The 26,702-nt window shown below is 42.1% G+C and overlaps 1 long non-coding RNA gene across 2 annotated transcripts; it reads left to right on the top strand.

The window, feature by feature from the left end:
- The first annotated feature begins 805 nt into the window (after positions 1-805).
- LOC128810828 (uncharacterized) lies at positions 806-26,403 on the top strand. Of its 2 annotated transcripts, none has more exons than XR_008438147.1 (3): positions 806-915; positions 1,824-1,890; positions 26,031-26,403. It is a non-coding gene; the product is annotated as an uncharacterized LOC128810828 (long non-coding RNA). The 2 variants fall into 2 exon arrangements; XR_008438148.1 differs by lacking the exon at positions 26,031-26,403 and adding an exon at positions 5,682-6,184.
- The last annotated feature ends 299 nt before the right edge of the window (positions 26,404-26,702 follow it).

Below are 26,702 nucleotides of genomic sequence, written 5' to 3'. Positions count from 1 at the left end.
AAAGTTCTTATAAAACTTCTTTAGCCTTTTGATAATGTTTACATATTTCTACTGGAGTTCTCATGCACTGTTCATGTAAATAAAATGATGGTTTTGCATTCTTCTTTGTGGGAGGAGAGAACTGATGGACTGTTGGTTTGACCAGTGTGGTTGGAGAGGTGTTAATTCCATCCTCCAATCCATGGTCACCTCTAGAATTCTATAAATACCAGATGTTCAAACAAAACTCTCTTTTTTTTTCTCTTTTGAACTTACCAAGCTTCTGTATACTCATTTTGTGTCCAATAGCCCCAATGGTATTTCTTGTTGGGACTCAGATGTTTATTAGTTCTCACCTATGTTACAGTCTCACAAGTTCTACAGAACTTCACTTTAACTAAAAATGGAGCCCCATCTCTCTCTCTACAAGGCCTTTTAAAGATAAACTGCCCAATTAAGAAATGACACCTTAATTATTTTTACTTTTAACCCAATAACCAACCACCCATGCCCACAAGGTGGACTTTTTTTTATCCAATTACACAAAACCACCCAAACCCATGGAGAAGAAGGTGAAGGTGAAGAAGAAGGTGAAGAAGAAGGATCAGCCACCACCCTGAAAACTCCATCTTGCTTTATATATATTACTGTATTCTAAACCCTTAAACTCTGAGTTTCCCACCCTGTGACATCACACACTTCTATCCAAACTCCACACCCACAATCCCAGTTCTACCATTCCATTTTGGAAGCTTCTCCATGGGCCCAGGTCAATGCAGTGCTCTCCTGGGGGTCAGTGCCTGGCAGCACAGAAAGTCTGAAAGAGTGCTGCAGTTTCGGGTTCAGCTCTGCAGCTTCACATCTCTTACCTGCAATATTGAAACAAACCCCACCTTTCACCTTCACTGGGAGGTTGGAAAGGCTCTTCAGTGCCAGGTGAGTACAAGAAGTACCCAAGTTAACAGGTTTCTACATGATCAGACTGATTATAGACATAGAAATATCTAGTTGTAGATATATGTTTTTTAAGGTATTAGGAAATTCTGAGCAACAGTACCATTGGAAATTTGGCCCTGTGGAGATAAATGTCAGGTTTTAATTGCTTAGAGGCAAAACTCTTCAGTCAGGCAGAAGCTCAGTGAAGTATTGAAGCAGTTTTATTTCACAGCATTTGTATAACTTTTGGTTTGAGTAGTTCAGGCAATTGATGAGAGTGCTTGTGTGACTCCAAGGTCTGTACTCCAAACCCTCCTGCTGACACAAAGTGCTTGGGGAATATACAGTTACATGTGGGAAACATTGCCTATCATGAAACAAAATAGGTACAGCATCCCTTATGGAAATGAAGTCCTGGGTTTGGTAGATCCAAGTTTGTAACATCCATTCTTATGTTGACCATGGCTCACTATTTCATTTCTCTAGGATTAATTTTTCCCCAGTTATAAAGTGGCAATAAAGATATTTAGTTCTTAGCACTTTGAGGATCAAAAGAAATTGCTTTTATCTACCAATGCCAGACAATCATATCACTACCAAAATATTCTGGATTTTTTTACTACTAAGCTGCTAACCAGTCAAAAAGGGTTTTTAATCATATAAACAATATGATTACAGCTTTGTATAAAACGAGACACAGACAAAAAGTGATGCTTTGGCCATCTTAGATGCTGTGCAGGTCCTGCCACACGTTGCAGCACCTGGTTCCATCTGCCCTGGTGGAAATCTGTATACTGCAGGAAAAGTGAGAGCAGCTTAGGTCAAATAAGAGTTGATTAACTACCACCAGGAATCCAGACAGATTAAAGACTGTAGTCACATCTTGTTTCTTGTGTTCTTTTTGCCAGCTTTAAGGTGTGAGAACCAGAGGGGACTGGCTGTCACAGTGGGTGACAATTCTCCTGAATTTCCCAGGTTTGAATAAGCAACTGCACTGAACTAAAATTCTGAACCTTCCGAGGTTCATCCATCACTTTTACTAAATTACCTCTTCATTCTCTTTTCTGCTAAGAATCTAATTTTTATAGCACTGTAGAGAATTTTTATAGCACTGTACTTTATCTTGTCACAGTATTTTTTGTCATTATTTTCATCTCAGTGAGCTCTGCAATGATACTAAATAGACTGTGAGAGCCTGGCTGTAAGATAATGAGGGAGGTGCACATCTGCAAATGTTAATAGGTTACCCTCCAAGCCTTTTGCCTGGGAAGTCAGGGCTTGGACAGGATTTGTACCTTCTTGGGCAACACACAGAGAAATTGTCTATATTTTTCTTTTTATCCAAAAAAACAGGTCAGATCAGATCTCTCTCTCTCTCTCTCTTTTTATTTTTTTCTTTTTTTTTTTTCTTTTATTTCTTTTTCTGTCAAGGTAGCACCTACAGGGTGCTGTTACTAAGTTCTTTGTGATATAGAGAAAGCTGAAATGAGCTGATAAAGCTTTCAGAATTAGGTGGGTTCATTTCCCAGGCAAATCTAAAGAAGAAATGCTCCTAAGTTGTGTGTTGGTTGCATGTCTGGGGTCAGGACCACACTTGTTACAGTCCCAGGGCCACAGAAATCCTCAGTCCCAAACTACATTCTATTTAAAACATCTGACAAGAGATAGGAAAAAGGGATGAATTGAGTTGCGTGAAGCCACATATCATAGAATCCCAAAATAATTAAGGTTGGAAAAAGCCTCTGAGATCATCAAGTTGAGCCATTAATCCAGCACTGGCAGGTCCACCTCTAAACCATGACCCTGTTAGACACCTCCCCCCTGCCTGTGTGTGGAATTAGCTTCCTTATGAGTCTGTGCTTGGAGGAAAGCTCAGGTTCTTGTTGCTGCATAGCTGGTTTGGAAAATATATTTACCCAGCCCTGCCAAGTCCTTGATTGCCTTGCTCATCACCTGAGAAAAAGTGTTTTACAGAAAAGGGGAGGAGACCAAGGGGCAGCAGAAATAGTCTCTGTCTTTTTTCCCCCTCATCCAGTTTTCTTCCTAACCTGATGTTAGGCCCTGCAAAACGATGGTTGTCTAAAATGAGACCAAATAAATGTGTGTAGAGGTCAGGGGTGGCAAATTTAGCTAAAGATTTTAGTTTTGCTAAATGCTCGCCCAGCCTAACTCATATATTTCATTCACCTGAATATACAATCCTGTGCAGAAAGCCTAGAGGCAGAAAAGTCATTTAGACTTCCATACCCATAAAAATTCGCTCTATTAATGCACTCTTTCACGAGACTGCAAGATCTTCACCCCCTATTACAGCTCCTGCATCCTCCCTCTGGTAGCAGGGAGTGGATGTGGAAGTGCCCTGATGGTGCAGGGATGGGAGGCAGAGCAATCTGTGCTCATGGCATGGGCTGAGCCTGGCTGGACACCAAAGCTGCTCCATCACTCCCCTCCTCAGCAGGACAGGGGAAAAAAAACATAATGAGAGGCTTGTGGGTCAAGGTGAAGGCAGGAAAAGATCATTCACCAATTATTGTCACAGGAAAAACACTCCCCAAGACTCTGCTTGGAGAAATTAATTTAATTTATTGCCAATCAGATCAGAGTAGGGTAATGAGAAATAAACACAACTCTTAAAAACACCCTCTCCCACCCTTTCCCTTCTTCCTGAGCTCAACTCAAGCCCTGATTTCTCTGCCTCCTCACCCTCAGGGAACAGGGAGTGGGAGCTGTGGACAGTTCATCACTTGTCTCTGCTGCTTCTTCCTCCTCAGGGAAGGGTTCCTCACACTCTTCCTCTGCTGCAGGATGGGTTTTCTCCCGTGGAAAATGGTTCTCCATGGACTTCTCCACTGTGAATGTTTTTATGGGAAGTTTTTCAGCGTGGGTCCCTTCTATGGGGTCAGTCCTTTGGGAACAGACTGCTCCAGTGCAGCTTCCCACAGGGTCACAGCTCCACCACTTGGACATCGTTCCCAGACCCTTTTCTGAGGCTTGCATTCCCCACAGGAAAGCTGCACAGCTCAGCACGTTCACTCCCTACATCTGCTTTGCACGAAGAAGCATCAGCACCAGGACAGGGCTTGAGTCAGCCTGCTTAGGGATCAAAATAACCTCCTGCAGTGTCAGGAGAAATGTATAAACAAGGGAGCCTTTACCCACGGTTATTCATGTCCTTCTTCTCACACTCATCCAAACTGCCAGGGAAACACTGAATTTTGGACCTTGCTTATTACTATTTTTTTTTTTTTAACAAATCACTTTCAAAACTTTATCCAGATGGGCACTTTCATTGATTGCTTTAATTGAAGTACTCAGGGCTACTGTGTTCTTCCAGAGCCACATTTGTTATTTATTTTACTGGTACTCAGTTGAAAAGGCTGCTGTCACTGACTTGTAACATTGCTGCTGCACACGTGTCCGTGCTGGTGTCTGTAATTGTCCTGTTTCTCAAATGTACTCCCTCTATTTAAATCCTCCAGCCCCTGTTTCTTGTCTTACCTGCTGGAGAGAGAGAGAGGAGCCAGGGAGGGTGGAGGTGATGACAGTGGGGTTTTTTATCTCTAAATCTCTGGGGGGATAAGGTTGCATGGTTTGCAATTAGACAAGCAGGTACTGTGGCAGAGGACATAATTTCCTTCAGCAGGTTATCATTTAAAAAAAAAAAAAATCAGGAACCTTTTAATATACAGTATATCTCACAGAATCTAGCCTGGCTTTCTCTTAGCCAGCTTAAAAGACTGAGCTTAATGGCCTTTAACTGCTCTGACAAAACCAAGGGTTTAAGCTGGGCTTGTTTATTCCTTCTCATCCACCTTGCAGCTTTGCTGCAAACACCTTGCTTGGAGCAGCCTGGGACAGTGGAAGGTGTCCCTGTCCATGGCAGGGGGTGGCCCTGGATGAGCTTTAGGTTTCTTCCAACCCAGACCATTCTATAATTCTCTTTATCAGGGATAAACCCTCAGTTTAGGCAGCATTATCTGTGTTATGGTCACCAGATGCAGCCCAGCTTTGTGTGACTGGAGCTTATATTTTGTTGTAGAACAAAACCAGACACACCTATTAAAAGGCCTGTGGGATAGATGACACTGAAATGCTTTTTTTTTTTTTCTTGCTCCAAGTTGGTGTTTCTAAAAAGATGGCAAGAGATTTAGGTCTTTGGAAAGATGTTGCTTGTGAAATCCTCAGTATTTTTATAACAGAAGAAGCTACAGGATGGACTGGAGCCATGGACTAGGGCATAGATCACTGCCTGGACCATTTGGTTTTTTGTTTATCATCCTTCTGAGTGTACAATTATTTTCTTCAGTTGTATATTTAGAATTTCTATAGCTCTCACTGCAATGGGAAAACAACATTCAAGAGCTGTTTGTTGCAGCCTGGAGATGAGAAGAGACTGCTCAGTGGGAAAATGTTATTTCCATGCCCTCTGTGCAAGTATTATGTGCATCACTGCTCAGGAAAGCTTTCTGATAATAACCAGGGTTGGACTTGATGACCTTTAGAGGTCCTTCCAAGCCATTCCATGCTTCTGTCAACCAAACCCATGTCTTATCAGAAGCTTTTTCTCTAGCAGAGGGAGACATTTGATTTTGTATGACTCTTTTTTAAATTAAGAAATTCTAGCATGGGACTTTTCTACTTTATTCAATCTCTTCAGAGTAAATTGAAATTAAGACTCTATGTTTATATATAATTTTTTTTTTTTTTTGGATCAACAAGCCTATGAGGTTGATTTTTTCTCTTTTTTTTTTTTTTTTTTTTGGTAGCAATAGGAGATGAGGAGTTCATTTTTAATGCCTTTCCTCATAATACAGAAACACCAACATCAATCCTCCAAGCTCTCATTTGGTGAGGTTTGTACTCAACACAAAATCCCTGCCTAGGTTAGACTTTTTCCAGCAGTGAGGAGTTTAGTCCTGCAGCCCTATAACACTGCAATGCCAGCAAAAAAGTTTTATCTTAATTTCCTGATGCCAGCTCGACGATGTGACAAGAGTTATAAAGGACCATTTATCTTGTCAGAGAGAAGGGACCATCAGCACCAGACCCCAGAGAATGATCATCAAGCTCTGCCTGAAAAATTATGTGCCTCAAAAAGCCTGATCCCAAACCAGCAATCTCAGAGCAATACCCATATATTAACTGTAGGAGCTGCACTGGATGGATCACTGGAATATAATCAGAAGGACAGGCTTTGAAATTCAGAGGAATTTTAACTGGTGTCCTCTAGCATCAAGCTGCAACTTCCCTTTGGAGCCACTGGTGTCTTATTTCTGAGCATGAGATATGCAGAGCTAGCTGGGAAAAAAAAAAAAAAAAAAAAAAAAAAAGGCCAAAATGAAAATTATTAAAAAAAAAAACCAACTATTTTACAAATTATTTCTTTTTTTTTTAAAAAAAACTTTGTTTTCAATACACTTCCTATCCTGAAAATCTGTAGTAGAGAAAAAAAATTCTGTGGTTTCTTCCCTTCAGTCACCAAACTAGTTTTTTGCAGAGAAGCCATGAAGAAAGCAAAATAGTGCCCCTTACTCCCTGCTCTACTCAGCAGGCTCAAACTATGGAATGAAAGTGGGGGAAAAAGTTATTTTTCAACACTGTGAACAAATGGCAGAAATGTAGAATTCAGTAGTAGTATTGAGAAAAATAGAGACATGAATTAGATAAAGAGCTCTAAATCAGTATTTTTATTTCTAAGAGGGATTTTAGGTGTTTCTTTGGACATTTAGTGCACAAATAGAACATTTGTTGCTAGAAACTATTAGGGAAGGAACATAAAAATTATCTAATATGCCTAATCTGTGGTACCTTTGCACACAACAATTCAGACCCCTGAATCCATCCTTGTCTGTCCTTTTTGCCATTCTGGGACATCCCAGAGTGTCTCCGGAGGATGTTTCTGCAGGGATTCCTGCACCCCATCCCAGCCCTGTGTGGAGATCTCTGCAGCACCCTTGGCATCATTATTTACCCTGTCTGGAATTTTTGGTATTTAATATGATTTATTGGATTAAGACTTCCCCAGGTACTCTCATTCCATGGGATGCCCTATGACAAGTTCCTGGAAACATTTAAATTCTCTTTTAATTTTCTCCCTTGCAGAGGTAAATTTTTCTGTTATATTAACTTTTATATAATTTTCTTGTGTTCTTGTGTTTGTGCCCTTTAGGTGTTAGGTTTCTATATATCAACTTAAAGTGCTTTTATGATTCATTTTGTTTCTCAGGTGTTTGGTTGTTACATCTCTTAAACCTCCCATTTAACAAAGTGAAATTCATGGCTGCAAACATTTAAACTGATACTGCGTGGTGCTCAGGAGATGGGAATTTATTGGGAACAATATTTTCCCCCCATTTAATTCCATGCAAAACTTTTACAATCAAGACTGGAAGCTAAATAAAATTAAATTGGCATAAATGGCACCTCCTTGTCTGTGCCAGTGCACAGGAAAACGGGAAATTGGGCCATGAACTTTTGGCTGGAGTATTATTTGCAGACCAAGTGAACCATTCCCAACTGTTTCCGAAATCAAGGCTACAAAAGTAGGAACTGCTCGTACACAGCCAGGACAGAACAATTGATTCAAATTGTCAGGACTTAACTCATGTTTCAGGATTGCTTTGAAATTTTTTCACTCTTGGTAATTTAATTCTTTTGCAGTTCTCTCTCACTGGATTGAGAGAATTGTACTCCTCTACCCCTCATTTTACCCCCCTCCCTCCACCTTTTTTTTACATGGGAGATATAATTTATTCCTGTTTCAGTGAATTTGCCACAAGAAAGAATCCAATTCTTTCAAGATTTTTTTTTAAATCTCCTCAGAGAGTGAAAGTAGCATTTGCTGAAATTAAGGTGCTTTTTGCCAGAAATGTGATGCTAATCCTCTTAGTTTTAATGGTTTTGAAATGGTTTGTATAAGAAGGTAAACAGAGTAGTTGATTAATAGGAAGGAAGTCAATTGGCCATGTTGCAAGTGTTATACGCTCGACTGTACAATAGTTCTTTATTTCTGCAGAGCGAGGCACAGACTGGTGTCCTTTTGAAAGTTCTTAGGTGAAAACTGATATCTCTCCTTATACTGTACAATTCAGAAGAGTTTGATTCCAGCACCAGAAAAAGCAAGCAGTGCACTTTCGAAATAGAAGTCAAACAAATATCACTGATAAGACACTGACGTGACACCAGTTATCTCCCCTTTTTATTGAAAATAGGCACATATAATGAGGTGCTTCACATTTTAAAGTCTTAAATCTTAGAAAGCTCCAGGCCTAGATGGTTTTGATTTTGGCTTATTAAAATTGCAGTGTGGGGGTGGGGGGAGGGCAGGCGATGGAGTGACTCACTTATCCCTGTTATTTAACCTTTCACTGGCCAAGGGGATTTTTGTCTGCACTTTATTCCAAAGAGTTGTTCATCCCTGATTTACTTCCCAGTGTTTCCTGCCCGAGCTCGGATGCCAAGACCTGCTCAAGGCAGGCAGGTGCCCCTTCCCCATCAATAATTCACCCCTGGGTCTCCCAGAGCTCGGGCACTATTTGCATGTAAAGTGAGAGGAGCCGGCAGTTACCTGAATTCTTTTGTCTGGCACAATAGCAGAACTCTCAGTTGTAATCCATCAATTAACACTTACAATTAAGAGCTGCGACAAAAGTGTGAAGTGGTTGAAGGTCTGAGGCAATGGGTAACCCAAGAGCTTCAAAGGAAGTCCTGGTGGGTGCAGTTACAAAAAATGGCTGGGACAGAATTTCAGGGTTTAAATAGGGAAGAAGACGAAGTAAATTTGAGAAGTAACAGAGGTAGAAGTTGAAGCTGCTGTGGCCACAGGGAAGGAGTTTGCAGGTGTTTCCCAGGGCTCAGGGGGAAACACTCAGATCCCTCAGCTCCATAGCAGATCTGCCTTCAGCCTCTTCCAAACAGATCCTTTACTGGGAAACGCAGTGAAATTTTACAGCAAAATTTAAAATCGTGCAAGAGCTGTCTGAGGACAGTCATGAGCAGCCTGGTCTAGTGGAAGGTGTTCCTGACCATGGCAGGGGGGTTTGAACTGATGGATTTTAAGGTCCCTCCCAACCCAACCCATTCCGTTCTTTTGCAGCTTTGTCCTGACTAAACAGGTTCCTTCTCTAAAGCTACCTCTGAAGACCCTTGCTAGCTGAAGCAATTAATCAAAATTATCTAATTTGAAAAGGTAACTTAAATATAAGCTTGTGGAAACAAGTGCTTTCTGTCTTCTGGGGGTCTGATGGCAGATGAAAATGACTTAAGAAAGGACAAGGTTAATTGAAGAATAAACCCACAGAAGTAATACAGGCCTTCTGGGTTTGTGTCAGGACCAGACATGACAGACCGAAGTCTTCACACGTGCAGAGTTCTTCCAGCAGCCAAACTCAAGCTCTGATAATTTTTTTTAGATTGGGACAAAACCCAGACATATGGTGTTATATTTAGGGTGAGACAAGGGCATGGGGAGTCCCAGAACACAGTGCAGCCCTCTCCATAAGCAGCTCTGAGTGATGGGAAGCTCTCCAGAAGGCGTTTGACCTGCTGGGTTTCAGTGCTGCCTGTCCCTGCTCCATCCCACAAACACCTTTCTTTTTGGCTTTGAGTGAAGAACAATTTTTACAAAGCATTAATTTATGACTCCATCTCATCTTGCAGCTCTCATTTAGTGAACCCCATGCATGGTATAAATAATTAACTCTCCTTTATATTGAGCCACAAGTAACAGAATTATCTAAGAGATTCTGAAAGCTATATTTGCCTCTCAATAACTAATTTGTTTTTGACTCGGCTTTAGGATCTAATAGTTTTATAGATTCATTGTATGGGAATTCAGTGATAGAAATAGTAGGTAAACAAATATTCTATTCTTCTCCTGCATAGTCCTGGTGAAATCCCACAATTTCTAGAGGAATACAATTAAACACAAAACAATCAGTGCATAACATGTGCTAACAAACCCATTTGTGCTCTGAAATCTAACTATTACCTCTTCTAACACTTTTAAATTTTCCTTCCAAGTTGACTACACTTCTCAATTGCAGTAGCGCCACTCAAGAACAATTTCATTAGATTAAATGGTCTGGTAGTCAATGCAATTGTAATCAATAGCTGTAACTCCTAGAAAATAGCTGGGTTCAAACTCTCAGTCTTCCCTGCTCTGTTTTTTGATTGACTCCAGAAGTGCTGTAAAGCCAAAGCAGAATTTCTGTAAAGTATATTTTAAAGGACCTCCAAGCCTTCCAGTTCTACAAAGCTGCCAACCCTTCTCATCTGAGCAAAGAGAAGACTTTTTTAGCTGAGGGTAGAGTTCAATGTCTGACTGATGGCTGGCAGAGGGAAATGGCAAAACCCATCCTGTCTCTGTCTGTACACAACACTCAGCTGCAATATCCCTGTTTTTTTTGTTCCCTGGGGCAGGATGCTGCTTCTCCTCCTCCCTGCCATTCCCCCAGCCTCAGATCTGAAAAAACCCAAACCAAGGAAGGTACTGCAGACACTGCTCCATGGATGGCATCTGCAAAAATTTCCCTGCCATTCCTGAATACTTGAGGTTGGAATTCCACATTAATGAATCACAGAATTATAGACTGTTAAGGCTGCTGAGGTCATCGTGTCCACCACCAGCAGCACCACCTAACCCTGTGCCCAAGTGCCATACCCACACCTTTTTTTGAACACTTCCAGGAATGATGATTCCACTTCCCTGAAAAACCTGTTGCAATGATTTTTGTGAAGAAATTTTACCTCATACCTAATCTAAACCTTCCCTGGTGCAATTTGAGGACATTTCCTCAATGCCCCCTTTTTCCTTTTTACATTGAAGATCTGCTGTATTTGTCGAAATTATTTCAGTTTTACCCTTTCCTTCTGATCCTTTAGAGGCCTTAAAGACAAAGTGCAACCCTTCTGTCTGACATATGCAGGTATTTGCCCTGCACTTGACATTTTCCAGCCATGCTGCATGAATGACTAAGCAGTGATCCATGTAAGTCGTGTCACCTGGAGCCTGTTGGGATCCCTTTTACCTTTCACACAGGAGGTGAAAAGGATAATCCTTCCCCTTCTTCCTTTCTCCTGAAAGATAAATCACTCTATTTGTACTGCTTGAAAAGTTAAAACACTTTTATTTAGGGCTGCTACTTCAGAGCAAGCACCTCTGAAATACCAAGGCACTTTGGGAAGCATATGTTGAAATGAGAGCAGATATTCTCAACACCACTGCACGTGGATTTATTACAGCTCTTGCCTTGCAGTCTTAACAGCTGATGTATTTGTATTTTTCATGACACCTCCAGCAGATGATAGGGTATGTGCTGCAGTTTTCCTTATATGCTTAGGAAATATAAGAGTGAAAGAAAGGAATGAAGGAAACAGAGGAAAATGAAGGAATGAAAGAAAAAGGCCACTTGCTTTAGTAGAATGCATGTATCTTATAATTCTTTTTCCTTTAGAACTAAACTCTATAAAGTCATTGTGGGAAATGGATTTGTAAAGAATTTTCAAAACTTAATAGAGAGTTCACACAATTTTGTGGTTTTTAAACCCCTACAACCTAAACTTCCTTCTCTTTTAATAATTCCAAAAACTAACCTCTTATTATCATCAACTTAAACCACTATTTTTTCAACATTCCACTACATCCAAAACATAGTCCTCATTTTACCTTTTCAATTGCAACCATCAATTAAAAAAAAATTACAAAAATATCTCTAATCAATTTTACCACAAAAGCCAAAAAATTCACCTACTTTTTATCAATATTTATGACACAAACTTTATCTCCAACCCAACAAAAACACCCACAATCAAAAAATTTACATTACATAAATAATTCACTCATTACAACACCAACTCAAAAAAAAAAAAAAAACAAAAAACAAAAACCCAAACTCAAAGCAACATCATCTCTCAGTTGCTTATCTCTATAACCATCTCTATAAAAACTAAGAAAACCAACAAGTCACTAATTAAAATTTCTGAAGGGGCAGAATTGATGAGCAGAACTCCACTGAAGGTGCTCCAGATCCCCTCATCCCATACTAAACCAAAAACAGCCTGGTCCAATGCCTGGCTGCTGTGAAAGCGCCTGCCTTGTCCCTTTATAAGGCACCACGTCTCTGCTGAGTATTTATTAGTGATTTTTATTACATATTTTAGATTTTAGAAAAGGTTCCAGACCCATAAATAGTGTCAGTCAGGGAGTGTGGCTGGGTCAGTGGAACAAGCGACAGACAGAAGAGCTGGCTCCTCCTTTTCCATCAAGTGAGACATTTTCTGCTCCTGCCTTGCCCATCAGTGTTGTAGTTGAGATGGTCACAATGCAAAGCAGGCACACTCCATTTTCAGAAGGATTTAAACCTAAAAAATGTTATTCTAACATGCATGCTTTTCATACATTCTTACAGAACTCATAATTTTACACTTTACTCATTAGTCAGGAAAGACAAGCAAAGTGCTCATTGGAACAGGCAGTTGCAGGTTTCTCTTATTTATCCTTCTTTCTTTCTTGGTTTCTATGTCAACAACCTTGGTAGGGAATTCTTCCAGGGGTAAACATGGATCCTCTTCTCAAACTCCTTTCTGGCTCACAGAAGTTGCTGTAAAACCTCTTCCACACATCAGTTCCGTGCAGACAGGTCAGGCTGAGAAGCACCAGCACAGCAGATCCTTTAGCACAGGCTTTTGTGCCGGTCCTGAGTTCCCAGCAAGAAGAGTTCTGGCAGAATAAACCCCCAGTGTTGGCAGCCAGAGCCCTGCACATCCCCTCAGCTGGCAGAGGGGTCCAGGGCAGCGTGGCAGCAGCTCCTGCCCCTTGTGCTGATGCTGTGGCCGGGTTCTCCTGCAGCTCCAGGGCTGTCAGAAGCTCTGTCGATTAAAGCCTGCCCTGCTGGATAATTCCCTGAGTGCTGGGAGATGCTTGTTCTCACTGGGGTGTAACAAGAGTAATTATAATAATGACTCGCCCAATTCCTCACCACCGCAGTTTCTCTTAGCAACAGGCTTGAGCAGCAAGAGAAATGTGATCAAAGTTGAAAGAGAATTCTCTTTGATGCAAAGGAGTTTTTGTTGCTGTTTTGGTTAGGGAGGGCGGGCAGGAGAGGCTGTCAATGCAGCCAGCTAATGACAAGCAGGGGATAAAGCTCCACGGGGATTAGCAAAGCCTGAATGCAAGTCAAGTGCTCTGATTCTGTAATTTCAACCAAGAAGCAAAGCAACCTACAGGCTTTTTAGTGTTTAGGTGGCCACAAAGAAGCTTTGCTGTCATCTCTGAAACACTTCCTCAATAAGAAATTTCCTGGAACACCAAGGTCTTATTTCTTGTGGGGGGTTAAGTCATTGCATTATCTCCTCAGGTGAAAATTCATTATGTTCATCTTCGGTGTGTGTCGAACAGCCTCTTCCTGTACAACAGGCTGCCCATCTCCCTTAGGCTGTAACAGCATCAAGTGGTGTTCAGTGCTACTTATCTTGCTCACCTGCCAATTAGCTATAAACTGTAAGAAGCATTGTACCCAAAAAGGAAAAAAAAAACAAAAACAAAAAAAAAAAAAAAAAAAAAAAAAAAAAACAAACCAACCAACCAGCAAGCTGGATCAGTTTCAAGTTTAATTAGCCCAAAAGAATTCAATATATTATTGCCTCAAACAAAAGAAAAAACCATCTGAACCTTTAATCCTCTTTGAAGATGCTTCTTACTGATATATCCCATCACATATTTTTAACACTGGTGATACTACTTAGAGAAATTGTATCCCATGTTCAGTTAAGCCAGGAAATGCATTTGATTCTCCTATAAAATTTTCACAGCAGCTTAGTAAATACAACCTCTTTACCCCTTGTAAACCATCCCATCCATGGTACTTGGTGAAAAGCTATGTAATAAATGGAATAGCTGCAAATTAATTTAATCTCTTTGCATGTCTGGTGTATAAAATATTTACCTTGCATGTATGAATTTGTTATTCCATCACTGCCTTTTTTCTAAAGAAGGTCCTTCAAGGGTTTCCACAGTGCCTTGTGACTCTGAGATTAAACCTGACCCCTGGGGAGGGAGCACGGGTGAGATTCACCCCACAGGGATGAGGGGACAGCCAGGCCCTGAGGATAATCCTGTCTCAGGATCTTGCCTCAGGGGGGGTTGGGGAGCACCCACAGGAAGAAAATTACTTTAATTCAGTGTACTTTAAGAGAAAATGCTTGACCCAGTAGAAACAGAAACGCTGCGTGGTCGAAAGAAGGAGGGCAAAGAATAGGGGGTTTATCCTCAAGGAATCTAACTGGCCAAAGGCTCCCTAGGGCGATTTCCTTACTCACAAGCTTGTGGGGTGTCTTTGTGCTATGGCCAGGACACTTGAGCCAGGCCCCCTCTGGCTCTGTGGGGTTTGGCTGCAGGAGGGGTGGGTGGCACCTCTGTGTGTGCCTGGGGCACCTGTTTGGGATCCCACGGGATCTGTATCTTCTGCAGTTCTGTATCTCCTGCTCTCCTGAAGGGCAGGAGGTCCTGGTGTGAATAGGGATGGGGCTGGAGGCTGCAGGACACACCCAGACATGGCCTCATCTGGGAACAATGAGGGGGCTGAGGGGGCCAAGGGCTCTGACCCCTCCCCTGCTACTGAACACTGTCATTACCTCAAAAGAACCCTCCAAATGTCTTCAAAGTTTGGATTAATTATTTGTTTTCCACACAAGTGCAGCAGTTTGATTTGCTTTCCCTTTGAATCAGCTCAGGTACTAATCTGGTATTTAGAGACTGGAGCTCACTGCAAGTTATTAAAAAGCTTCCTCTCTGCTTTCCCCATCATTGAAAAAGTGCTGAGTCTGTTTTATTTTAAAACTGAGCAGGTTCTTTTTGATCATCAGATTTACAAAACAAGACTGTTTCCAACACAAACTGCTTCAGGAGTAAAGGCCCTTACTGAATGACATACTTTCATTTAGACTCCATTTTTAAAAACACTGAACTCTTGAAACTTACATTCCTCAGCAGATCTACTACCCAAAAAAAGAGAGCAATTAAAACCACAAGCTGTCATGTCAAGTTTTAAAATGTGGCATTTGGAAATGGAACATGCACTTTTACACAATCTATTTGCTTTCTGTTTTATTATGCAGTGCTGTAAAGCGCAGCATCATTTTCGACAAGGACACACTTACAGCATTTTAACTCTTCCTTGATCTCTGAGTGTTACAAACACATTCAGAGCTGCATTTAAGTTGCTAAAACTGCTCAGAGTCCCTGATTGAACCGTTCTGAGCAAGGTGGCTGCGGAGTGAACTCCAGCCCGATAATAAACCTGCACTTTTGCACTACTCTGAGCCCAAATGCACAGTGCCAAGATTTGCTATTACCATTATCCAGTGGTGGGGTCACTTGTGCAGCGTTGGACAGCCCAAAGATCAGAGCTGCAGACGAGTCTCCTTCTAAAGGGCATTTGCTCCAGGCTGGTGACAGAATTCATGCAGAGGAGCTGCTGATGACGGTGCAGAAATTGGGCTGGGAGATAAAAGGAAAGCGCTGAAAAGTGGTTTTCAGACACTTTTCCGTGGTTTAAGGCAGCCCTCTAGAGACAGGAGAGAGCAGTGCTGGGAGTGCGAGGGAAGAAAAAAAATTCTTTTTTTCAGTTTTGTCTGTCCTTATTTTTATTATCTTTTTTTCTTCTGTACGTGTTTTTCTTACTGGTTTGTTTGTTCATGGTTTCATTTTCTTTTAATACAAGGCTTCTCCACTTAAAAATTAATTTCCACAAATGTAGTGGCAAGAATGGCTTCCCACTGCCGGAGGGCAGGGCTGGATGGGATTTTGGGAAGGAATTCTTCTCTGTGAGAGAGGCCCTGGTCCAGAGCAGCTGTGGGTGCCCCTGGGTCCCTGGAAGTGTCCCAGGCCAGGCTGGACAGAGCTTAGAGCAGCCTGGGATAGTGGAAGGTGTCCCTGCCATGGCAGGGGTGGCACTGGATGGGATTTAAGCTCCCTTTAACCCAAACTATTCTACGTTTCTGAGAGATTTTTATTCCACAATTACTGTTTCTTTATAGCACTCCCAGCACTTTGAATACCCTGTTAAATGTGTGGTACCTGTAAAACAGGTGGAGTGTTGGAGCCCTGGATGCTGAGAATTTTAGCCTTTCTGTGCTGACAGACTCTGATACCCAGGAGAACACTGCATTTGACCTGAGGCCATGGAGAAGACTCCCAAAATTGATTGATAGCACTAAGAATATGGGTGTGTTGTTTGATTGGAAATGTGTAATACCACAGGGTAGAAAACTTCGAGTTTAGGGTTTTAGAATATAGAATATATTAATACATATAGAGAGAGCAAGATGGGGGTTTTAGGGTGGAAGCTGGTCCATCTTCACCCTCTTCTTCATGGGTTTGGGTGGTATTTTGTAATTGGACAGAAAAGTCCACATTGTGGGCTTCAAGTGATTAGTTATTGAGTTAAAAGTGAAAATAATTTAGGTATTACTTCTTAGATAGTTTAACCTTAAAAAACCTTGTAGGAAAAGATAGTTAGCCATTTTGTAGCTTGTTAGTAGGATGCTGTAGAACTCACAACTTGTAATATAGGTAAGAAATAACAAACATCTGAGTTTAACAGTAAACACCAAATGCTGTCTTTAGTGCTTCAATCCCAACATTGACAGAGGCAAAAAAGAAGCTGAGAACCAGCAGTGGAGCTCCAGCATAGCCATGCCTTGCCCAGGTGGAAGGGAATTGCTGCTCTGAGAATGGGCTAAAGCTGGGCTGCAGCTCTGGGAATGAACTCTCCAGAGCACATGGAAACCCACAGGGATGCCAAATTATTTCAGTGTAGTTTGGGTTGGATTTAAAACATGCACCAGTTTAATTCTGCCCCCGAACTGAAATTTGCACTTGAAGAGTTTCCTGTAGGATACTGGCACCTGGTGAGCTCTCAGGTCTGGGATGTATCCCAGCTATGGGCAGATCTCCAGCACACCAACTTTAACTTGCCCACCTCTGTCTCAAACCCCTATCTGAAAGCTTTGCAGACCATCTGCTCAGGCCTCAAAAATCCAGAGCTCCTGGCAAGTGAGGGAAGTTTGAGATGGAGGGTCTCTGTGGGATCTCTCTCCTGAGTTCCCATCTGCTGCAGCTGCCACGGGAGATTTCCCCATCTGGCTCAGCCTGCTCCAAACAGCTCCCTGCCCTGGGGGCTGTGATGTGTGACCCTGAGAAAACAGGTTCTGCACCAAGAAAATGTGCAAATGTCAGATCTGGAACTTGGGTCTAGGTTTTTGTGATCAGCAGTTTTCAGGCAAAATGTCAGAAAAGCCCTGTAAGAATCAGCCCATCCTGGCTTCTCTTCCCCACCCCAAAGAAGAATAATGCTCACATCTGTTTGATTTCACAATAAAATGCAAAGTGAGTTAATCTTGTATGTTTGTATGTTCTCTTCAAGCTATATTTTGAAGGAAAATGCATTCTTCTTTGTAGGAAGTGTAGATGAGCAAAAATGGCACAGTGTCAAAAATACACAGTGACTCCCATACAATACCTGTTGCTTAAACCAGGTTTTTGAAAAACCAACCAGTTTGCTGGAGAATCATATCAATCTTTATTTTAGTGCAAGTTGATGCTGAATATTCACCCCACAGAGCTTTTTTGGGGGGGAAGGGGATGGAGGAAACCAATTCTATAATTGATAGCAGAGTTTGTGTGTTGTTCTTTTATGTGTTTTTTTTTTAATATATTTTTTCTCTTTGGCAGCAGCCACTCTTTTTCTTTTCAAAAGAAGATCCAAGGCACTGCTGAGTACCAGGCCATTGGGTCTAACCCACTGTGATGGACACAAGCTGGAATTTTCATAGAATCACAGAATCATTTAGGATGGAAAAGTCCTCTGAGATCAAGTCCAAGCTGTGCCTCATCCCCACCTTGTCACCCAGCCCAGAGCACTGAGTGCCACGTCCAGTCATTCCTTGGACACCTCCCAGTGCAAATCCTTCAATCTGAACAGCCCACTCTTGTTTTATGGACTCAGCTCTGTTTGAAAAGTAGGAAAACAATATAAAAGAGCCTTTTTGGGATGGCATTTTGTGTGTGCCTTTCAGAGCCAATGCCCTTCACTCAGAACTGCAGATGTTGTACCATGTGCATCCAGATGGGTGGCATAAACAAGGCTCTTTTCTTTTTTTTTTTTTATGATTTGGAAAACAAATATAATTTCTAAATTGTTGCAGGATTGTTTACTTTGGTCCACATCTGACAGAAATTACAGTCGCTGAGCTGAGCAGAAATTAAACCAGAAGTATTTATATGTCACCTGGGATAGCAGAGCAAGCTGTGATTTCTGACCTCTTGAAGCAGCTAGGGAGCATCTGATAAAAACAAAAGGCAAGATTAAACTAAGAAAAAGGGGATCCTCTTTCCTGTGGGTGGTCAGTCTGGGACCTGGACCCCAAAGTGTTTGGGCAGATTGATGTTAAAACCAAAAATTGTCATTGAGATACATAATCTCTGTATCTGACTGAAGAAATCTCCAAGTCACTGATCAGCAGATGAGGGGTTGCTCTGAAACCTTTCACTGTAAGATGTTCTGGTCTTACTTAAGCCTCTGCTGTGGCTCTCTGCTAGAGAGTAGGTAATGAGATCAATAAATGTTGCCCAGATGAAGTGCAGCTGTTCATTTGTTCACATTCACCGAGGAAGGCCAGAAATATTCAGCATCACACAGAAACAGCTCCTGTCATCCCCAAAACTTCAGACAGACAAGTTCAGCAAGGTGTGCAAGCCCCAGGGGTGCTCATGTCTGGATTTCTGGCAAGCACTTGTACACCTGGATGTGCACCTTGAGGAATTGTAAGTGTAGGTCCTTACCATGCAGATTACCATATTTAAATCTATGGTTTCACTGAGTCAGGATGCCTTTTGGTCACGTCTTTATACCCCAGGAGGGTATGAAACAGCAAAGCTGCACAAACTTCCTTACCAAAGCCTCTTTCTCTTGCCAGCCTTTGATATTTTCCTTCTTGGCTCTTGATTTTTAAATTTTTTTTTATATTGACCCCTAAAATGCAAGTTATCAGTGAAATTACAGTTATTGCAGCATCTCTATTCCATGGGCAGGGAGCCTGAGCAACTGGCAACCTGAAATAACAACCCTGAGCAATTTGGTTGTGCTTTTTTTGATGCTCTTGTTTTCACCTCCCCCAACCCTGTGCTGGCATGATAAGCGTAATCATTTTCTCCCTCGGACTGTATTTAGGCCATATGCAGGAATTTGATCCAACACTCCCCATTTGCTAAGGATAAGAAATGGCTTTAATGCTGCACACCGACATGTGAATCCCATCAATTTTTCCCTGTTTCATTTCTTCCAATCACCCAACCAATTGGCTTGAGCAAGCAATTCAGGGGAAAAAAAAAATAAATGTAATAGAGTTCCCTCTTTTGAGAAAGGTACTTCTGTCCAATTGCTTTCATCTTGAGAATACAGCTCTGAGGTCTGTTTCTAGGGATGTCCTCCAGCAGGCAGCATGAATTGCAAAATCAGTCACACAAATGGCCTCCCATATATAAAAATAACCAATATATCAACAGGGCTGAAGCCAAGCAGCTGTTAAAATAACTACCAGATCAGTAGCACTAAACTTACAACAGACAGATGCATCTGAAAAGGGAAAGTGCACGGCTTTTTTAGTTTGATTTATGTTGTTGCTTCATTTTTTATTCAAGATACGAACATTCTGAAAAGCAAATGCTAAGACTATGAGGAGATTGCCATAACAAAAGGAAACACAGTGTAAGTGTAAAATTACTGGGGGAATATTCCCGTTTCTAATGAGGCAGGGTACTGTGGCTGAGGAAAAAATTGGGATAAACTTTGTGGTGGAAAAGCCTTTTTGGATGGGTTCTGTCACCCCTGCTTGTGCTCCACAGAGTTTTGTGTCTTCCTTGCTGCTGCCTTACCCTGCAGGAGACAGTAACTCCCTTTCAGGCTGAGCTGTATTTACCCATATTCATGTTCCTAAAATTTTCCAAGTGGTTTTTTTTTTTTTTTTTGAGAGTTCCAGCAGGAGGATGGAGGGGTCTGAGACAGGGAGGTAATAAGATAATGTGCACAAATAAAAGCAGGGTTATGGCCCTCTGACAGGGACACCTTCCAGTAGACCAGGTTGTTCCAAACCCTGTCCACCGTGGCCTGGAACATTTCCAGGATGAAGGCAAATAATGTGAATTTCTGTTACATAATTATATAAAATGAGAATAACCTTTTCTGTTTATGAGTAATGGGATTTAATGAGAGAGTAGTTGCTGAAAGATATAATTGATCTGTCTTAGAAGAGAGACTCGTTAGCAAAATTCATGCTGACTTCAGCAAGGCCAGAATTTTACCTATTAATTGATTTAAAAATGCAAATATATTCTCTTATCTAAAGACAATTACTTTATTAATTGCTGCTACCTAGTTAAAACTCATAGAGGGAACCCCTTTAGGTAAGATACATGTGCAAGTGAATACAATTCTGGCTACAAAAACAGTTGAGAAAATTCAGATTTAGTATATCTACAAAGCCCGAAGTGTTTGAGTTGGGCCCAGGGTTAAGTATAAAGAGATATTGAATCAATATATTCCACAGATTCCATTCAGACTGAATGGGGAAGGTTCATTTTGAACTCTAACGACTCCTCACAAAGCCCTGCGTTGATTCAGTGCTTTGGAAGCCCTGAAGGTGAATTTCCTGTAGCTCTAATATTAATTTGAGCATGTTTTCTGCTGTGCTGGCAGCTGCCAGGCTTACAGGAGACTGATAATTCATTTTATCAGATGGTTTTCAAGGGGTAAAACAGGTGCACCAGACTTCACAGCCAGTGCCTGGATACCCCACAGGCATCTGTCAGAGGAGAAATTTCCTCCCAGGGTTTTGATAGCTTTATTTGTGTGAAATGTGTCAGCAGTGTTTACGTGATAATTAGGAATGTTTGCTTAGCAATTGGCAGTGTTTAATGAGGTATGTTGGTAAGGAGGGTGGCTTTTTAGGCTCTGGCTTTGAAGATGCTGTGCTGCAGTGTTGAACAGGGAATCATACACTTATAGAGTTATTTAGGTTGCAAAAGACCAAGGGGAAAAAAAGGTGAGTCCAATGGTTCCCCCAGCACTGACCCACGTCCCCAAGTGCCACATCCACACATCCCTCCAGGGATGGGGACTCCACCACTGCCTTGGGCCTGTTCCAGTGCTTGACAAATATTTTGGTGAAGAAATTTTCCCTGATACCCAAACTAAACCTCTCTTGTCTCAATTTGAGGCCATTTCCTCTTCTCCTGTCACCTGTTAGAAACCAGCTGTCACCGGGCTGTCCCCTCCTGGCAGGAGCTGTGCAGAGCCACAAGGTCCCCCCTGATCCTCCTTTGCTCCAGGCGGAGCCCCTTCCCAGCTCCCCCAGCCCCTCCTGGGGCTCCAGAGCCTTTCCCAGCTCTGTTCCCTTCCCTGGACACGCTCCAGCCCCTCAATTCCTCGTCATGAGGGTCCCAAACTGTCCCCATCACTGGAGGTCCCTCAGCAGTGCCAGCACAGGTGACAGCCACTGCCCTGGTCCTGCTGCCACACTGCTCTTCACGGGCACACGAGCTCCTCAGAGGAGGATGATGGTTTGGGAGAGATGCAGGATTTGCTGTTTGACTCCAGCTCTGTCAGGGCATCCCTGGAGTTCCCCTTCCCTGCCGGGCTCTGCCAGAATTTGCACAAAGCTCCCAAGCTCCCAAGTACTTTCCAAAGGGTTGGTTGACATTTCACCCCTATTCTCTAGTTCCAGCCCTTCCAGCATCTCCCTCTTCCACATTTTCCGCGTCCCCCTCCGCCTGCCCGGCCAACGCCACGCGAGGGCGGCCTCGGGCTGCGCATCCCGGGAAAAGCAGGCTGGGATCACCTCCCGAACCTGCATCCCGGGAAAAGCGGGCTGGCATCACCTCCCGAACCCGCATCCCGGGAAAAGCGGGCTGGGATCACCTTCTGAACCCGCATCCCGGGAAAAGCGGGCTGGGATCATCTCCTGGCTCCTCCATCCCGGGAAAAGAGGGCTGGGATCACCTTCTGAACCCGCATCCCGGGAAAAGCGGGCTGGGATCATCTCCTGGCTCCTCCATCCCGGGAAAAGAGGGCTGGGATCACCTCCCGAACCCGCATCCCGGGAAAAGCGGGCTGGGATCATCTCCTGGCTCCTCCATCCCGGGAAAAGCGGGCTGGGATCACCCCCTGCCGCTCCGCATCCCGGGAAAAGCGGGCTGGGATCCCCTCCGGCCCCTCCGCATCCCGGGAAAAGCGGGCTGGGATCCCCTGCGGCCCCTGCATCCCAGCCCCACATCCTGGCCCCATATCCCTGAAAAAGTGAAACTCTTTGCAGAACTCTCTGAATTGCAGATCCTTTAAGAATTCATCATGAATGTAATGGGATTTCCAAATTGCCCGCATTATACCTGTTTTTAATGTCTTTTGTGCTTCACCACGACTTTGTAAAAAACTCATGCCAGCCGCTTTGATTTTGTGGGTGATTTACAGCAATTCACCCTCCAGGGACTGCTTTGTTCCTGGGGTTACAATCTTTCACCGGTTCTTGTCTGCTCTTTATTGCTTCCGTGCAATTATTTCTCTGGTACAAGGGGATAACTGAGTGAGATATAACCATATGAATGTTCCTCTGATTACTGTAACACACTGAGGAGGATTTCTCAGCATTAGGAAATTCTCTGGCAAATTCCAGCAGAAACAAAGAGAATTTAAATATTTTACAACTGAGTAGCTGTGGCCATAAATATACACCCATGCAAAGAGTCAGAGAGCTGGGAAAGAGCAGGGCCCTACAGCTAAAATTACCCACATCCTACATTTAGTGGATCTGGAGGCTTTTCTTGGGAATTCAGCCCCGAGGCAGATAACTGATGGTGGCAGAGGGAAGAGCTGCAGTGTCAGCTCACAACTGTCCCACCATCCCTGTACATAAACACACCCCACACAATGGATCTCTCCTTTCCAGCCTTCTGGATGTGAGGCAGCACCATTATTTTTTAAAATTTTCTTCTTGATTCAGACTTGCTGATAACATTTTTTTCCCCTCCAGCAAATATCCAAAACTTTTCCTTGTTTACACACAAAAGTCAAGCCATACCTCGTTTCTTTACTTCTTGATTCTCCTTATGAGTACCAGTTTGGGCTGAGAATTTCCAGGTGAAAAAAAACCCAGTCTTTCCTAAAGAAAATGAAAGAAAATGCATTGAAATCAGGGTTTTTTTTTTTTTTTTTTTTTTGGGTGGTTTTTTTTTTTGGGGGGGTATTTTTTTTGAGGTTTTTTCTTTTTTTTTTCTTGATGTTTTTTTAATAGCAACATGTGTGTGGGTTGGGTTTTTTTTTTCCCCAGCAGTAACAGACCAAAGCAACTGAGCATCCATCTCCTTTATCCACAGGATGTCAGTGAAATCCCCTGTAAGACAGAGGCAGCATCTCTCCCTTGAGCAGTTATTTGTATCCAATAGCTTCCTGATTAAATAATTTACTGGGACTTTGCATATTTATAGTTTCTTAATGAGATCAGTCATGAGAGTTAACGATGTGCTGTCAAGACCAGCTGGGAGGTTTGAGAACATGTGTTGGACACACTTTCTCCTCTGGCTGTACAAATGTGTCCCCAGCCCCAGCAGGTGACATGGCAGTGGCTTCAGTGACTTTCTAGAGGGAAGGAAATATAGAATACCCAAAAGAACATCAAATAAAGTCTCTTTTTCACAGGCAACCTGTGGAAAAAAAAATGGCTGTTTTTACAAAAAAAAACCATATTCTTGAGATCCTGCAAAGGTGTACCGAGAGAAATTGCTGCAAAACAAAAGCAACAGGCAAGAGCTGTGATTCCACTTCTCCTTATGAGTGCTGAGATTTTCTCCCAATCAGGAGAAATCATCACACTGCTCCAGTGTGATGTTTGCCACAGGCAAACATGAAAACCACATTAAACAGGATGGATGTCACCATGGATGTCAACCATCACCTGCTGTGCTTTTCCCCACCCCACAACAGCAGGTGATGGTTTGAGGAGCTTTAAAATCCCCAAACTGATGTGCTGAGAGGTAGAGCTTCCCCAGCCACTGCAGCTCATAGGTTTTATCTCTGGTGGCAAGATTTGCTTGCCCAGATATGTCCTTAATTTCATGTTTGCTGAAAGCAAAGGGATCAGAGAGATCAGTCCTGGCATCTCTGTTATTCAAGAGAATGCCAATTAATCCAAATAGCCACATGCTGATTATTCTCCTTGTTACTATTACTCTGCATCATTTCCAAATCTTCTTGGACGTTTGCAGGCACTCTCTGCTGTTATGGATCTTAATTAGGCAGTTTCAAGTTCAAGTTTTAGTGTGTTTTTTCTCAGCAAGTGGGTGGCAAGCAGGTAATATTTGGGGCTATTAGAGAGGATCCCCCCCTCCAGATCACAGAATCACAGAATTATAGAATTATTATAGAATTGTAGAATGGCCTGGCTTGGGAAGGATCTCAGAGCTCATTTAGTTCCAGCCCCCTTAGGTATCTTCCAAGGTAGGATTTCAGCAGCACCTCCAGGTCCATGTGAAGACCCTGCAGCAGCTTCATTTCCAAAGCTGTACAGATAAATGGTGGAAAACAAAAAGAAAACATGGCTTCGTCTAGATCCTCACAGAAAAACATCAGGAGAGATAGGAATAGAGTCTTGAGGCAGGAAACTTTATTGTGAGAACATCTCTGGGTGAGGAACCTCACAGCAGGGGAGACCTGAGCCAGAAAATTATTATAATATTAAATATTTGTGTCCAATAACGTGCAGAGGAGATTCCTGTGGGAGTTCCCCTCCAGGGTCACTACCAAGGTGTTGTCATTACTTTTGTTTCTGTTTGTCCCTTTCACCTGCTCCTGGGTAAAAAAAAAAACCTCTTTAGATAAAAGGTGTTATAAAGTGTACACAACCTTTTGCCTGATCATATTGACCACGTAAACTGAGCTTCTTATGAAGATTTTCAAGTTACCTAAATTTAGAGTGCACTGAAAAACATGTTAAAAAAAAAAAAAATTACACAGTGATGAAGCACCCTGTGGAAAATGTGGGTGGGAAAAGAGGCCTGGGATTATCAGAGCTGAAATCCAAAGTCTCTGCAGGCCAAGGCTCATTTGTGTCCCCCGGAATCCTGGCGTGGTCCTTGGGAAGTGGCACCACATGGAGCCCAAGGTTGACATAGATGGAAAATTGCATTTCCAGGAGCAACACAGCTGCCTTTGTGGGCTTTAATCAACAAAGTGAAGAGCTGTAACTGAAGGGGAAATAATTACTAATGATGATGTTGAGAATGATAATAATAATAGCAACAATAATAATAAAAAGACACTTGGGGTGATCAAAGGCAAGGAGACTTTTCTGGATGTGACAGAGGAAATTCAGCCCAACCTCCCAGTATAGCTGTGAGGGGAAATTTTTTGAGCTATTGGCATCTTTTTGATATGTGCTGAGTTGTGCAAGGCCCAAGAGTCCTTTGTCCTGGATTAGACATATTATTAAAAAATAATAAATACATAAAGCATAATTTCTTTTGGTCAAAACTGCCTCTAATCATGTGTTTAAAAGCTTAGCTGAGAGTCTGAATGTTTTCATTTTCTGACTTGCAATAAGCAAGTTGCTGAAATTAAACACAATAACCTGGTGATTTTAATGAGTTTTTCAACTACAGCTACACAAATACCCAGAGACGAATTAATATTATAAAAAAAAAAAAAAAAAAGTGTCAAAACATCCTGATGAGGCACCAAGCCTAACCAGGAGATTAACTATATTAGAAAGAAGTATTGGGGGAAAAAAAAAATCCCATTTTTTATAAGGAATGGAAAAACGAAAGAATAATCAGAAAAGTGTCCTTATGCTCCATGTCATTAAGGAAGGGAATAAAATGAGAAGTGACAAAAGTTATTTTCTTTAAGGGCTTTGGGAAGGATTTTAATACAAACAGCAAAAGCTTGTTATAGCATGTAACCATGAAAAGGAAAGAAGCTGGATTACCATGCAGGAAGGATATTTTAGAGCTTGGAGATAATCCACATAAGGCCCAAACTTAATGGAAGTTCTGCTTCCTTTCTTTTCAGAGATAAAGAAAACAAGCACAGCAGAAACAAAATAAATTAATAAAGTGAATGAGGATATGAAAATGGAAATTACTTCATCAAACTGCTGCATAAATGCAAACTGTCTGCAACAATTGACAAGCAAAGAAAATGAAAGAAGCTGGTCATGAGAAATGACATCTGACACCATTATTTCTGAGGAATGGATCAAATCAGAGTGTGACAAAATAAATAAAGTAAATAAGGCAAAGCTGGATGTGGCCCTGAGCAACCTGGTCCAGTGGAAGGTGTCCCTGCCCATGGCAGGGGGTGGAACAAGGTGGTCTTTAAGGTCCCCTCCATCCCAAACCAGTCTGGGATCTGACAACAAACCCAGGTGTTTTCTGCATCAAAACTGAAACAGGAAGAAGCAGCAAACTTAATTTTTCCATTAAAGCCTCTGAGGAAAAAAAAAATAAAAAAATCCTATTTTCATGTTAACATGGGTCATAATGGCATAATGCTTGAAATGAAGGAGCAGGCTGCAATATAAGAACTGTAATTTGCTTTGTCATTGGTTGTTGCAGTACACGACGATAGGGACACACATTTGCAGACAGCACCATCCTTATAAATTTTCACACCAAAAAAAAAAATCAGTGGATAGCTTCTTTACACAGCCAAAAAATCTCATTTATTCGTGTATGAAGCAAT

The sequence above is a fragment of the Vidua macroura genome, chromosome 8 (genome assembly GCF_024509145.1).
Source record: "Vidua macroura isolate BioBank_ID:100142 chromosome 8, ASM2450914v1, whole genome shotgun sequence".
NCBI lineage: Eukaryota > Metazoa > Chordata > Aves > Passeriformes > Viduidae > Vidua > Vidua macroura.
The sequence above is the reverse complement of the archived record's forward strand: the minus strand, read 5'-3'. Positions and strand labels throughout refer to the sequence as shown.